This window comes from Microcebus murinus, chromosome 10, assembly GCF_040939455.1.
Source record: "Microcebus murinus isolate Inina chromosome 10, M.murinus_Inina_mat1.0, whole genome shotgun sequence".
Lineage (NCBI taxonomy): Eukaryota > Metazoa > Chordata > Mammalia > Primates > Cheirogaleidae > Microcebus > Microcebus murinus.
This window is the reverse complement of record NC_134113.1, coordinates 63670201-63684437: the sequence shown is the minus strand read 5'-3', so window position 1 is coordinate 63684437 and position 14237 is coordinate 63670201. Positions and strand designations below refer to the sequence as shown.

Sequence of the window (14237 nt, the reverse complement as noted above, 5' to 3'; positions counted from 1 at the left end):
TGGAATAGGACTTTTAATTTCCTCCTAGAACTTCTCCTTTTCATTAACAACTTGGCTTACTATTTGGCACAAGAGGCTTAGCTTTCAACTTGCCTTCCTCACTAAGCTTAATTATATCTATCTTTTGATTTAACATGAGAGACATGCAAATCTTCTTTTCAGTGAACACATAGAGGACATTATGGGGTTATTAATTGGCCTAATTTCAATACTGTTGGATCTCAGGGAATAGGGAAGCCAGAGGCGAGGGAGTGAAATGGGGAACAGCCTGTTAGTGGAGTAGTAAGAACACACATAACATTTATCCGTGGCCATTTCATATGGCCATGATTCTTGGCAATCCCAAACAATTACAGTAATAACATCAAAGATCACTGATCACAGATTATCATAATGGATACATAATAATAATGAGAAAGCTTGAAATATTGAGAACTTAACAAAATGTGACACAAATATGAAGTGAGCACATGCTTTTGGGAAAATGGCACCCGTAGAGTAGACTTCCTTATCGTGGGGTTGCCACAGACCTTCAATTTGGAAAAAACATAATTATTTGTGAAGCACAATAAATAAAGTGAAGCTCAATAAAATGAGGTTTATCTGTATAATTAATTTCTTAATGATAATTTATTTTTCTGGGTGTTTGATGACTGTGACCTTGAATTATAACTTGTTATAATTGTTTTCTAAGAAATAATCTGTATGAGATCTATTACATCAAATGTGACATATGCTTCAGGTCCATTTGCTTGTGCCTCTGCTCTTTATCCCAGGGATTTGGGCTGAATCCTAGTAATATATGTGGTTACTTGAGGTATATTAATTTTTTGTTTTGATCTACCAGAATGTCATTTGTCAATGCAGGTCCAGAGTCATGTAATCCAATGATGGTTTTAGAATATCTATCTTCACTGAATTTCATTCATTCATTTGACATATTTTTTAAGCAATTAGTATATTCCAGGCACTATGATAAACTTTTTAGATGTAAGTAGTGATTGCCTCCAGCAGACTACACACCATTTCTTTAACTTTCATACCGCTTATGATGGCAATGCTATGATAGTCCTCATCAAATGACTCTGTTTGCATATACATACACATCCAGAACATAAACATTGGGGCATTTGTTTTCCTAAGTGATATTCTTTATAAGTGTTTTTCAGTTTAAACTGCAAGAGACAATACTAGTTATTACACTGAAAGGTTATTTAGAGACAGAAACATGTTTCAAAGGATATGTGGAGTTCTTTCCAAATGGCCTTTATGAAGAAGAATGAGCTTTGTTCACAAAACCAAAGATTCAAACAGAAATTATGGATTCTTTGGGCAAAATATACCAGCTTTATTTTATTTTAAATAAATTTTACTGAAGAATAACTCACATACATTAGAATGCCTGTATTTCTAATAGTGTGATGAGTTTCGACAAATTTATAAACCCACTTAACCGCAAGTCCAAGATGTAGAGCCTTCCAATCATGGCAGAATGTTCCTGCCTGAATTTTTCTTCAATCCTTCCTACATCCCAGAAATCAGTGATCTTCTTTTTATCATCATAAATTAGCTGTCTTCCTTACTGCAGAATGATATATAAATATGTACACTTTTGTATTGGTTTCTTTGGTTCTACATATATTTTAAAAGTGTATTCATGTAGTTATATGAATGTATCAGTACTTTGGTCCTTTCATTATTGGGTAGTATTCCATTGTATGGAAGTATCAGACATTATTAATTCACATGAAAATGTATATTTGGATTATTTTTATTATTGACTTCTATGAATATTTAAAAACAAATATTTCTGTGGCTGTGTTATCATATCAACTTCAATTTTTAATATATAAAATAAAAATGTGATTTTTCATTTAAAAAGCAATATAATATCTGAAATAAGTCTTTTATTAGACATCTTAATAACTGGATATAAGCTTAGTTGTGCACTTCACTAACGCACTACTTTGGCAAAGACAACAAAATGTTTAAACCTTACTTTATTTGTAAGCAATACAATTAATTTGGTTATTAAGAAGAGTAAACCAGAGAATGTAAATGGAATTGCTTTGTAAACTGTAAAGCTTAATTGAAATAAAAGATGATATTATTATATATAAAATATATATATTTAGGAAATAAATAATCCTTCAGAAATAAAATAATAAAAACTTACCTCATTAATTGTTTTAAAGGACAAATTGGACAATTATAAAATCCATAAATAGTTTCCTATAGAAAAATTAATCACATCACTGGTAATTTACTTTAAATAAATTTGTTATTTGGTTAAAATTAGATATATACCTCTGGCCATTTATCATAAAGGAGCTACAGACCCAGTTGTAGAGTAGTACATACAAAAATAATATTTTTCTCTGTAATTCAATCAAATTTTAATTTGAAAATGAACTTCTTCCCCATAACTATTCTGTAGAGAACTTTATCTCTTTTCCACTCAAGATATGGGATCTTTAAATATTATCCCTCTTTTTATTTGAAAGAACTTTTTCCTTTTATCTCTCTGCTTTAGTTACTTTTTTCTGTAAAAACAATTATAGTATAAGTCAGCAACAATTCTATCATGCTCATTCCTTTTTTTTTTTGCTGAACAGGTATGGCTTGTCTCTGTGCTATGATATCTGGAGCCTCAACAAGGAAGACTGGAACACAGGAACACAGGCCCCTAATGTCATGTAGGGGATTCTTCAGTCACATGTCTGATACTTGGACAGGAATGACTCAAAGGTAAGACTCCGCTTGGATCTCAAGTGGCAGGAGCTGTCATTTTTCTCACTAACCTTCCACTCCTGAGACTCTCCCCAGGAAGAGAGGCTCACCAGAGTCCTGCTCCACCAGGAGTGGCTTCTTGAACATATATGGAGAACTAGATGTTGTGGTACAAATGATGAATTACGTTAGGTATGAAGATGCATCACCCAGATGCCTTTCAAAGAATGGTTTGCTGTGGGGAGTGCCATGCGGGCATCCCCCTGTGTTGGCTCCTTCAGAGTCTGACTCAGCTGCAGCAAATTGCTTCACTTGCATCTAGTGGTTAAGCAAGGAAGGGATGCAAAGGCTTTGCCATTTTACTCAATACTGGTCACTTTGGGAGCCTAGGAGTGATGTACCTGCCTATTGTCAGGACTGGTTAAGGGAGTATCAATAGTTGCTCATGTGGATAGCCTGAGTTCTCTTCAGAGCTCCACGCTGAGTTTGCCAAGGCGTTGTGGGTCTCTATCAAAGTTTGGTTTCTTCTGCCCAATTTTGCTTACTCCCCCTTCCCTTGTCTAATAAACACCTTGCCCACTAAATGCATGTCATTGTTTGATTCTAGAGAAACCAACCTGTGACATACTATTATAGTTTAGAAACAAGTAAAGAGATGCAAACCAGGAAGTTTCTTTATCTTTCTTTGAGATCCACATTCAAGACACAGAACTATGTGAAATGCCTGCACATAAAGAATACATAGTATCATTAAGCCAGTTGTTTAAAACAAATCAAGTATGCAAATTTCAAGCCCATTCCTCTTTCTAAACTTTGGTTATCTCTGAACTCACCTGCAGTAATTTAATTTTGAGTATATGTATTAAAAAAATCACTCACATATTTTTCTACTTCTATTAGCATGTTCATCTTTCTAAGTGAATCATGTTTAATACTTTTTACTCAGTCTTTATAGTATAATTTATTTCTAGGAAAATTCATCCTTTGCAGGTACATAGCCTTATGAATTTTGACAATTGTGTACATACCTGTAATCACCACTACAATCAAGTGGTCAATCCACTAACTCTACCACCAGCCCTTGGCAACTGCTGATTTTGTTTTTTGTTTTTATTTTGTACTTATAATTATTTTTTTTTCATTTTTGTGGGTTTTATTTTACTCTCAATTTTGTTTCTTTCTCTTGACACTTTATTGCCCTTCATAATCATGCCTGATATTTTAGGCTGACTCCAACTTAGTGATGTTAGGGCAACCCTCAGGAAATGGCTCTTTTGTATGTTCAGGAACATCTGATACCTGAGGAGGGTTTCCACTGCTGCGGGACATAATGTGTTAATCCAGTTTCCACATTGCCTAGCTCTGGGGCTTTACCTTCTGCCTTTTCCAATCAGTCAAGCTAGCTCGTTCCTTTTCAGAGTTCATTGCTTTAAGGTTCTCAGTGATTCTGTATGTGACCTGAGTAATCACTGAGAGGCTCCAGGACTCATGAAATCAAATGAATTTATGTCTCAACTCTAATAACTCTAAGTATATCATTTACTTTCTCCTTATAAGTGTTAGATGTAAATGGCCTACTGCTTCATTACATTGTAAAACCTTTTGATGAGAAGCACCCTTATTACTAGAACATATACTAAAAAGTTAGGAAGAATAAAACAATGTTTATTTTTAGATAATGGAAACATTCTAATTTAAGTCCTCATCAAGCTTCACTTGGATGGCTACAATACTCTTCAAAATGATTTCTCTATCTCCAATCTTATTCCAACTTCACCATTTTATCCTTTGTAAGGGCATCAGTATTATCTTTCTTTCTGTTAAATTCTTTGAAGAAGGTGAAGGATTAGAAAGTGAAGGCTAAAGAGAAACCACATTAGAAGCTAGTGTAACATGTAAGGTGGAATGCAGATTTATTTAAGGTAATGTCTCTGCTCCCCATCCAATCTAACACAAGGGCTATTCTTCTGGGAGAAATCATTTACTTTCAAAAAAGAAATATAGACATAAAATATTTGCTTTTCCACTATAGCAACACTTTGTAGCTCAAGTAGCATTTTTCAATCCTGCCCAAAATTAATGTTGTAATAGGAAAGGGCAATCTGGAGATTAGGGGAATCATATGTTCTACCACCTTTCTATAGTCTGAGAAGATATTCAAGTATGCAATACGATTTGCCTTATTGAGTCATAACATCCTTTATTTAAAATTTCCTTATGAGAATCCAAGGAGGGCAATCTATAAAATCTATAATTCAGGGTTGGATGAAAATATCTGCTATCTATTTTGTAGGAACAAAATCTTTTTTATTGCTATTTAGAACAATAAAAAGCTCACAAACCCATTAGTTTTCAGTCCCAATTGATTTAATTAAAATGATTATTCTTAATATTTCTTATTTTAATTTCCTAACTTACAATATAATTAGCCCTAATCACAGGTTCTGATTTATTATTCATTTTACGAATGGAAATATTGCAACATTCTGGGTAAATTTTCAAATTAAGCTGCCCCTATATCTTCCCTATCTGTTATTATTTAAGCATTAGCTCATTAATATTATGTTTATATGCACAAAAATAAAATACTGGGTAATAATTGACAGCTGTTTCTTTCAAATTAAAACTTGAAGTGGATGATTAACTAATCAATATACATGAAAGTAGTAATACTTGATTGCAATTACATTGGAGGACATTTCTCTTATCTTTTGTGCTTTTTTACCAGCCAGATTCATACGTAATATCAAAGATGGAATCAATGACTTAACAAATGTTTATTGACAGTTTATGCATCAAAAATGGAATTAATAGGTATTTAATGTGTACTCACTATGTATCAGGAGCTATGTTAAAATTTTGATGTGCATTATCTTTTTTAATCTTCATAACAAACACAATGATTTTTACTCCATTTTGCAGGTTAGGAGACTGAGGAACATAAATCTTAAAGCTCTGTGCTCATGTCACACAGCAAGTCAGTAACATCCAGTCTACTCAAGTCTGTCTGATTTCAGGATTTGTGCTATTGCCAAATATGCTGCAGGGCTATACTTTTTTCTTTTAGTTGTAGGCACAAAGATGAACGAGAAGTGGTTCTTGCCTCAGAGAACTTTACCAAACTAGTAGATGGCCTAGTTAGAACATTTATATAAATGGTTACAACTCAAGGTAGAAAGAAATAGCCAGCATAGGAGTCCACCCAATCGGTACAGCAATTCAGGCTAGCGTGGATGCAGTAATTTCTTGCAATTGAAGATTTCATGCTTTATTTCTTGTAGGAGAGAAAGATAGCAAGATTCAGTGATTAAAAGCATGGACTGGGCTGGTCACGGTGGCTCACGCCTGTAATCCTAGCACTCTGAGAGGCCAAGGCGGGAGGATTGCTTGGGGTCAGGAGTTCGAAACCAGCCTGAGCAAGAGCGAGACCCCGTCTCTACTATCAATAGAAAGTATTGATATAATACTAATATATAGAGAAAAAATCAGCAGGCATGGTGGTGCATGCCTGTAGTCCCAGCTACTCGGGAGGCTGGGGCAGCAGGATTGCTTGAGCCCAGGAGTTTGAGGTTGCTGTGAGCTAGGCTGATGCTACGGCACTCACCCTAGCCTGGGCAACAGAACGAGACTCTGTCTCAAAAAAACAAAAGCATAGACTTTCTGGGTTCAAATCCCAGTTCTGCTAATTAATAGCTACATGATCTTGGGTCTCTCTTAGGACCTCAATTTCTTCATATGCAAAATGTGAATCATCATCATCATCATCATCATTATCACTTAATATGGTAATTGTGAAAAGTAAAGGAGCTAGTATTTGTAAAGCAAGTAGAATCACTTCTGGCATGTACTATGTACTATTTATCTGTTTATTTTTTAAAGAAGACTTTAAAAGACAGGAGCAAAAATTGCTTTTTACATAGAGAAAAATGAGGAAAAAAGAAGGAGGGAGTAGCATTTTTTGTTGATATATTAGATCTTCCAAGTCATTATGGAAGAGTTATTATGATTTAAATTTTAAAGTAAAGATTCTATGACTCTGAGTTATAATAACTGCACCCAAATTTATAGCACATCTGTGACAAAACCAGTTGTAATTTATAACACTTAAGATTCACAAAGCTAACCCTGAAGTTTTCCACACCCAGCATTGTCTTTGATTGAGCCTAGTTCTTTCATCATGTCTGACTGGTCATTATATTCTGCCATTCATACCTCCATAATCTCTCCAGAATCCATCTTCTCCTCCCATTTCCAGATGCTTTCTCCTCATCACAGCTCTCTACTTTCTACTCCCTTAAATTATTCCCCAAATCTTCTAACATTTCTTTCTCCCTGCATTCCCCTCATTTTCATTTTAAAGAACAGATTTGAGTCTGTCACTTCACAGATCATATAATTGAAAGCCTCACAATACCAGAATACCAGCCACATTAAAAACAAACAAAAACTACCTGTTTCTAATTCCTCACAGGATGCCTATGGCTCTCTGAAGCAAACCATTCCACTTTGTACATTCTTGACAGCTCAGGGTCTAATCCCAGTTCTGCTAATTACCTGTTGTAACTTCTGTCCACTGTCTGGTCAACCTTTTCTTTTGACTGTTTTCATAACATGATGTAATGGACCTTTCTAGTAGTCTCAGGATTCTGGAAACAAGATTGAATACATCCATGAAAAATCTACTACAAAATGGCAAAAAGAACACAGTGAACACAGCCCCAATCGCCTAGATGAAAGAAGATTAGAAAGTTAATGTAGAAAGGTTCTTACAAGGAATTTGTAAGAGTAGAAAGGACCCTTTGTTTTCTCCTCTCTGATTTTTCATGAACACTATAAAAGTTTTTCGGAGCACCCTTGGGAGGGTTTGACATGAGTTCTCAAATATTTGGGAATGTATATGATCTTAGAAACATACATTCCTACTTCTTACCTTGAGTAATTTGATGGAGGGAGCTGGCTAAGAAACTTATAGCAGCAGAGAAGAGAGAGCAAGTCTTAATTTTGGAAGCTGCACACCCACTATTTGGTAAAGCAAAGATGCATAATTTCCTCACAAGTCAATCAAATGCCAGGGAATGTATCTAGACTTGAGTTTTCTCAAAGAGGCCTATTCACAAAATTCTAGAATGTACCTTCAGGAGACAAGAGCTGAAGAAAGATACCATGAGGTCAGTTTATGCATTTGCCCACATCAGGAAATTGAGAAAGTCCACTCAAGACTGAATTAAATACACTAAATATAAAACCTTTGCCTACTTTACTCCAATCCCTACTCTACTCCTGATAGTGCAAACAGTAGAAAGAAAAGAAAAATGAAGGAAGACCAGAACAATTATCCTTTTGCCAGAGCAGGTCTTTGGGAAAAAAGAGAGTCCTAAATTGGAAAACAATAAAAAACTTTAGCTTGAATGAGATGGAAGTTTAGTGGAAGATAGAAGCAGATTTCTCAATTTTGAAAATTGTTGGTAAAGTTGTGGAATCTTCCGAGATAACATTGATAGGGAGAGTCTTTTATCTAAAATGGTGTATTTCAAGGCACAAATATTTAATAATATAAAACAATTTTTTGTTTTGTTTGTCCATTGAGTTTTGCTCATAAAATAAACCAATTATTTTCAAATTCTTCCCAGCAGCATCTAAAGTTGCTTAACCATCTACTATTTTAAAAACAAATAACCAAAAGGACCAATGAAACACACTCATTAGATCCTACATGTTTTTGTACATACTCCATTACTTTTTTGCAATACAACTTTTCGAAGACAGTTTTATTTATACAATCCACCTCCACTATCTCCAACACCCCACCTCTTGTCATTCCTCAATTCAGTGCATTCTGGCTTATCCAACCTTGCCTTTACTGAATCAATTCTTCATGCCCTTCATTTTCTAAATTCAATGGATATTTCTCAGTTATCTTTTGCTTTATACCCCACTAGTATGTGACACTTTAAAACTCTTCTTGAAACTCTCTCTTCCATTGGCTTCCATGATTTTTGCACTTTCCTGTTTTCCCTCCTGCTTCGTTACCCAGGCATTTTCAATCTTCTTGCAACATCATCCTCTTCTACAGGGAATTAAATGTTGGAGTTTCTTATGGCTTGGTTACAGACCAACTTTTCATCTTTATATACTTTTCTTCAGTAAACTTATTTGTGTGTGCACCCTCAGTTATCTTCTATATGCTGATGATTGCCTAATTTATATTTAACGATCTACTTGGTATTTCCATTCAAATACCTTAAATGCACTTCCAACTCAACATGTCCAGAATAAACACTAAACTCCACAATCTTCTAATCTAGGTCTCTCCCATATTCCATAGCTCTTTAAATGAAAATGCTATTCATCTACCTAGTTCTGCAAGCGACAGGTATTTAAGTCTTCCCTGACATTTGCTTCTCCTTCAATTTCCATATTCAATAAATCATTATATCCAGTTGATTTTTGTCCTTAAATATCTCTTAATTTTACACAGTTTCTCTGTGTACAGTGGAATTTGCCCTGGTTCATATTTTTCTTGCACCCTTGTGATTTGAACCTGCTGGCTAATCTTCCTGCTTCTATGCTTGCCCTCTCTAGTCTACTCTCCAAATGGCAGCCAAAAATTTTTAAAAACTCTACAAACTATAATCAGATAATGCACTACCCTATATATATCTCTTCATGGCCTACACATTGCTTAGAATAAAGGAACTGTTACGATGCCTTTTGCAGAGATTGCAACTTTCCCACCCAATATGTTCTCTCCATTTTTCTTAACAACAGAACTGCTACTTTATTCCATTTAGTAGTAATATACTCAGCTAAAAATTAGCCAGGCATCCATGGCCCTCGCCTGTAGTCCTAGCTACTTGGGAGCTGAGGCAGGAGGATCTTTTGAGCCCAGTATTTCAAGGTTACAGTGAGCTATGATCCTTCCACTCCAGCCTGGGTGACAAAGTGAGACCCCGTGTCTACGAAAAATGTTTTATTTAAGGAAACTATAGATATTGCGATTTGGTTTGTTTTTTGGCAACTAATTTCTCTTGCTTGTATTTTTCTTAAATGTTTCAAATTTTCTTATCTTTCTATCTGAGCAGATCATTGTCTTTGGTAATGCTTCTGTTTTTTGTTATATATTTTCAAGAAGACAGAAATCCTTGTCAAATAACTCTGTTTTCTCATCTCCATCATACAAGGACTTTTAGCCCTTGCCATAAATTTTTATATTTTAACTTTAATTCCCCACTTTACCTTTTTTTCTACTCTGTTTATCTCCTTGTTCAATCACTGATATTGAATCCTTTTCTGCTTGGATTTGGGCTTTCCCATCCTCTTAGAGTTGTTTTGTTTTTTTTTTTTCCCCTCAACTGATTAGCTAATCCACTTTCACTGATTTCTTGCATAGCAGAAAGGGCTATTTATCTAATAGAAGAAAAATCGCTATAAAATCTCTCCTTGGTGTGTTCTGTTTATTTTATTTTTAAAACAAAGATTCCTAACATTTTTCATGTCATGAGTCACTTACCCATCTCTTGAAACTTCCTTCTCAGATATAAATGAATAAAATGAAATGCATAGGATTATCAAGGAAAACAATTATATTGACATACATTTACTAAAATATTTAAAATTATCATGTAGTTATATATGTGAATCTTTATTCATATATTATATGGAATGGCCTAGCAGTGGATCTAATAATAATTACCATATTTCAAAGCATTTATGGGCTGAAAAAATATTTCAATATATCTGCAATAACTCAAATTTAATATAAACAATTTTTTTTTATTTTACAAGTGTCAACGTTATAGGTACTACTGTGGTTTATTGGCTTGAAAACAATGCTAACTTTAGTCAGAGGTTAGTGTAAATTAAGATACATTTTCTTTTAAATGCAAGTTTACTGACCCACAAATTTTTTTTATGGATCTCAGGTTAAAAATTCATGTTTTTAAGTATGTTCAATCTTGCAAATATGATCAGCCTTGTAAGCAGCCATGCAAAGAATATATTAATTCCATAAATATGTATTGTAGTTGATATTGTTCTCAGAATTGAACCCTATGATTGGTTCTTGAAGAATTTGTATTCTGGTGGAGATAGATATGTAAACAAAATATAAATCTAGATATTAAAACTAGGTTATTGTTTGCCATAAGTATTAAAACTCCCTAAGTGACAATGAGAAGAATTATAGAGTAGTAGAGAATGTTAATGTAGGCAACTATATTATATATTCAAGCTTGTTTGTTTTTTTTTCAAGCAGGAATCTTTGAAAGCATTATAGAGAAAAAAATTTTTTATGATAATTACAATGGTAATGATGAGGATGATGAAGTTGTGTATGTATTTGTAGGAGAAGGAGATTGAACATGTTGCTAAAGGAAAATAAGGAGCTAAGGAAATTTTCAAGATTTCTATTTGCATTACTGTATGGATAGTGATGCTGTTTGTCAAAGTCAGGTATGTAAGAAATTCTGGTTTAGCAGAAAAGTTTTGCATTTCTTTTTGTAAATGGAAATTTGAGACATTAGGTGCAAATGTTCAGCAGGCAATTGAAACAACAGAAAGAAATAAAGACTGTGTATGAGAGCCTGTGATGTATGGATTGTTTGAATCACTAGAAAAGATGAAGCTATAAAGGAAAACAGAGAGAAAAGTAAAAGCAAATCAAGAATGGAACCATGAAATAGGTTAACATGTAAGAATGAGCAGAGGAGCAAAAACCCTTCAAATAAGTCATTTTCACGAAGGTAGGAGGAAAGAGAGATTGATGCTTTAGAAGATAAGGAAAAATTACTTTGGCTCTTTACTTTTCATTCTACTATGTCCTCTCTTCTTTCATTCTCATTCAACTTTTTGTTGTGAAAGATTTAATATTGTGTACATGTACAATTACTTTTTCATTCTTGAAGAAACTAACAGAAATTCTACACACAATGTGTAGTAATTCCATATTTCTATCTTTACAGATATGATATCTAGATTTTCATTGTTCTCTTACTGCATTGTCTTTGAAAAACAAAATTAAAATAATTCATTTTCCAGCTTCGTTGAGTCTTTTCCTGTGGCATCTTAGGCGTGTGTTAAATGTTGTATTTAAATAGGTATTTGTTTTTTTTTTTTTTTTGAGACAGAGTCTCACTTTGTTGCCTAGGCTAGAGTGAGTGCCGTGGCGTCAGCCTAGCTCACAGCAACCTCAGACTCCTGGGCTCAAGCGATCCTTCTGTCTCAGCCTCCCAAGTAGCTGGGACTACAGGCATGCGCCACCATGCCCGGCTAATTTTTTCTATATATATTAGTTGGCCAATTAGTTTCTTTCTATTTATAGTAGAGACGGGGTCTCGCTCTTGCTCAGGCTGGTTTTGAACTCCCGACCTCGAGCAATCCGCCCGCCTCGGCCTCCCAGAGAGCTAGGATTACAAGCGTGAGCCACCGCGCCCGGCCTTTAAATAGGTATTAATCTATCTTTTCAGACCTATCAAACTCCTTTGAAATATTTGGCATATAATTTCTTTGATTTCCTTTATTTTCTTAATCTTTATACCACTTTTTCAGCTTTTTGCTTAACCATTTGATTTCCAGAATTTAATCATTTCCATTAAAGTTTTTATCTTTTTTCTGACTTTTATGTAATTGCTTCCTTGTTTGCTTTATATTTCCACACTCCAAAAATGTATTACTAAGCAATATAATTCAGTTCTTGCTATTTTAAATTTTTGTATAAATTAAATTATACAGTGTGTATTTCTCTTCTGTCTTTCCTTGATCCAGCATGCTTTAACAATTTCCCCAATGATGTTGCAGGTCCATTCACTTTTTTGCACCTTATTTTATTCCATTGTATGAATGAATCAAAATGCATTTACCTATTTTATTATTGATGGACTACTATGTCATCCCTAAGTTTTGTTATTAGCATCTGTGGGCCTATTTTCCTAGTGTGCATAGACACCATATGCCTACAAAATTTCTATGGATTAAATACATAAGAATAGATTTGCTGAATTTAGGCTTTGCATATTTTTTACTCTATTGGATAATTTCAGGGTTTTTTTCTAAAGTAGTTGTACCAGTTAATAGTCTTAGGAGCATCATATATTACTAATTTAAATTGTCCCAGACTTACAAAAATAAGAATATTGTTTCAAAACAAATCCAGTTCAATAAATTTCTAATGTAGGGATTTATTATTGTCTTCAAATGAGTGTTTATTGAAGAATACTCACTGGGAAACAAGTGAGCCCAGACTATGTAAAATTCATTTAGATCTCTTTGACTATCATGCTAGATGTTATTAGACATTTATAAAGTGATTCATGTTGACATTCAAGAGTTCAGATTTATTTTTTGTATAATAAAAGTATAACTTTCCATGAAAATTTGATAAATATAAGAAATTACTTTGAAAATTTAGTTTCTCTAATTCAAAAAGTTCCAATTGATTTCCACTTTCCAGTAGGAATATTTATAAAGTTGTCAGTTTGTGTCAGTCAGTTGCATGAGAAAGATAATGTAAATTTTCAGAGAAAGCAAATTTCTCATACTACTTATAGCAACTTTTCTTAAAACATATTCTTAATGTACTATTTCTCATTTCTTCATATCTAATCCTGATGAGACATAGGTTAATAAGAATTATAGCTATATATGTTTAATAACTATTAAGTTAATTTTATTTTGAGAAAAGTTCTAGAAAGTGGAGTCATTTTACAAAATTCAAATTCTTAAGGGGTGTCTAGGGATCCTTTTGACTTCCTATCAAACAATAATATCCTGATGACTCTAGACAACGTATTCAGGGAAGTGCTGGTTTGCTCATGTTATAGAGGAGGAATACAAAAGTTCACTAGTTAACACAAAAATAAATGACTGTTAAAGTAAGTAAAAGGCAATAGGATAGAAATTGAGGATGTGAGTGTTAGAGGTGGGAGAGGAGTTAGTCTAAATCAGATGATTAGAGAATATTTTTTGATAAAGAGGTTACATATGATGTAGACTTAAATGATGAAGCAGAGAAAAGTATTCAAAGAGTGGAAGGAAAAGTAATCCCAGCAGTTAGAACAGCCTGTGGAAATGTTCCAAGTCAGAAATGTACTTGGAGTATTAAAAAGGTTTAAAAAAAAAACTAGATCTAGTGTGAGCAGGACATACAGTGTAGCTAGAATATATCTGGCAAGGGAGGTGGGGATTGGAAAGTGGTTTGAGAGGACATTAAAAAAGAAAGTAGAAGCCAGATAGTGTAGTGCTCTAGAAACTAAGCAATGCAATACTTCATTTATTTCAAGCTCAATGGAAGCCACTTAAGTATGCCAAGTGGTAGCTGCAGTTGGGGAACTGTTCAACATCACACCCAAACCTATCTTCTCACTCAAATAAATATACAATGTGAGTGAAAGTATGTCCTTCTAATGCCAGTGCATCTAAAACCTCTTTCTCAAATGCCCTAGCCAAGCAGATCATTGCTCCAAGGGATGTGTGTGTGGAAATTATAGAGCTACCACTGATAGCAAGCCATA

At 34.0% G+C, this 14237-nt stretch overlaps 1 long non-coding RNA gene across 2 annotated transcripts in view; it reads left to right on the top strand.

Moving 5' to 3' along the window:
• Window positions 1-14237, top strand: part of LOC142873397 (uncharacterized) — a 33434-nt gene that overhangs the window by 7105 nt on the left and 12092 nt on the right. For both annotated transcript variants that reach the window (XR_012921456.1, XR_012921457.1), the window contains exon 2: window positions 2616-2748. This is a non-coding gene — a long non-coding RNA (uncharacterized LOC142873397). The remainder of the gene's footprint in view (window positions 1-2615; window positions 2749-14237) is intronic.